This window comes from Arachis ipaensis, chromosome B01 (assembly GCF_000816755.2).
Source record: "Arachis ipaensis cultivar K30076 chromosome B01, Araip1.1, whole genome shotgun sequence".
NCBI lineage: Eukaryota > Viridiplantae > Streptophyta > Magnoliopsida > Fabales > Fabaceae > Arachis > Arachis ipaensis.
In genome coordinates, this window is record NC_029785.2 from 61,431,429 (window position 1) to 61,433,752 (window position 2,324).

The following is a 2,324-nucleotide window of genomic DNA, read 5'->3' on the forward strand; positions in this document are numbered from 1 at the left end:
TCGCTAGGTGATGCTGTTGGGGTCTCTTGGCCAAGAAGAACCAATAGAGTGTAGTTTCCTTTGCTTGGGCCTTTGGCCCCTTTCTAAACCGGAAAAAAAAGTCCTAACTACTCCATCTCACTTATTAATAATTTTATTTTATCCTTTAATATGTTAACTAGTTAGAAAAAAATTTCAGTTTTACTTTTTTTATATACATTTCGTGACTAATAATATTTTCTAAATTTAAAATTATTTGAATGAAAATTTTATAAAATACAACTTATTTAATTCGAAAGCAAATTTTAATATGTGTAAAAATAGTACTAACAGTTATTTTAGGTTAGATTATATTATTTTGTCAATTTATTTAAAACAAAATTAACATCATTAAATAATTATATGTACTTCATAAATACCATTCATAAAAAAGATAGTAGTAAGTGTTAGCATTAGTATTATTTTGAGGGTTATCTGAAACTGAGTTGTTTTGGACTTAAACGTGAGGTTTAGACTACTTTTGGGATAGCGTCCAACTTCTGCTGGTGCCGAAGTGCCGCCATTCAAGTTCTTCGTGAGGAGGTGGGGGTGGTACCTGTAAGAGACTCTGATACTTAAGTTAGCAAGGGTTTAAGCAGGTTTTTAGTAGATTAGGTCCTGAATAGAGAATATACTTGAGGGTGTCAGTGTATTTATAGTAGAATAGATAACCACCTTTTAGAGTAGTTCCATCTTTGATGATGGATGACCGTTTCTTTTTTCTAGAAAAGTTGTTGAGATCTCTCTTCTAGATGAGTGGGAGATATCTTAGGAATCAGTTACTTATTTGGATAAGTAGGGCCAGACTCTCATCGCTGTGTCCGTCCTCTATGAGGTCGGGTAGGTGTGGACCGAATCTGATTCTTTAATTAGGACTCATTCATTTTGAGCTTGGCTATGTTTTTGCGCCAAGATATGAATAGTGCTCCTGCTTGATCATGAGCTTTAATGAGGTCGAACTCGAACATTTATAGTTTAGGCCGGTTTTTTGTGTGTTAGTGCACCAGGTCAGGCATGCCGCCTTTTTAGAGGTTAGGTCGGGTACTTGACGTGTTTTCACGAACTTGGAGTATCACGTCTTTTTGTAATCATTTACACGTTTCTCTACGGTTACTTTGGTAACCGTGCATGCCATTAACGAGGAGGGATAAAATTCCCCTTTTGCCCCTGAAATCTTATAGATACCCAAACTTTTTCTCTTTCTTCTTTTTCGCTTCTTCTAAAACTTTTTTTTTATCATCACTCTCCCTTTTTTCAAGCTTTTCATCTTCTTCATTACAACCTTTTCAAGATTCCTCTATCTAAATTTTCGCTTCGCGTGTTCCTTGGGAGCCTTAAAATGTTCATGTATTTGCTATTCTCATGCATTCTTTCTGCTTTGTATTTCCTCAAGGTTAGTTTTTTAGCACTTTGAACTTTAATTTATTTTCTATATTCTTGTGTTCTGGGTGATATGCTTCTGGTACCATCTTTTTTTATGAAAGTGATATTGATTTCTTGTTAGTATGCTCTTCGTGATTGCTTTGTTGTTTTTCTTTTCTTGAATATTTTATTTCTTTGCTATGCATTTGAGTATGGTGTTTTTGCTTTGTGGTGTCCCCAAATGGTGCCATTTCTTCCCTTTAGACAGTATAGGTTGTGTAGAGACCGGGAAGATGAAAATAAATATGAGACTGTAGTAGCCGATCCCGACGAAAGAATCTGTTTTCCTAACTTGACAAGTCGGAACGCCATTTTATTTACATGTATGAGTATTTTTTTTACTAGGCTAGGGGTAAGCCTTTCTTTTACTGAGTTTGAATATGAGACTCAGGCCCCCACAGAGACTCAGGCTCATGCTGAGCAACAGACTTTGGTGGAGCCACAGCCAGAGCCACAGCGTCAGCTAGCTGCAGACGTTGACCCCTCTCACCCGACTTGATTGAGGAAGCATCGAGGACGATGCTGACATTTAAGTGTGGGGAGGCCGCCGTCATCGGCAGAGTTATATTTTGGTGAACCATTCCAGACACTTTTACTTTTATTTTTGTTTTACTTTTCAGTATTTGCATTTTTACTTTATTGCACTTTTGGATGTATATATTAGTTGCTTTGAGTACTTTTTAGTTTTTGCATTTCGCATTTTTGCTTGTACATACCTTAGATTTCTAGTTTGATTTGCACTTTTTAGTTTGATAGTATATTAGTTTATTAGTTGATTGAAAAAAATGCACATAATTGAACTTAATTTATTCGGTTGCATATGAGAAATTGATTTGGTTGAAAACAGGATTAAACTAAGAATTTTTAACTTTTCACAATCACAT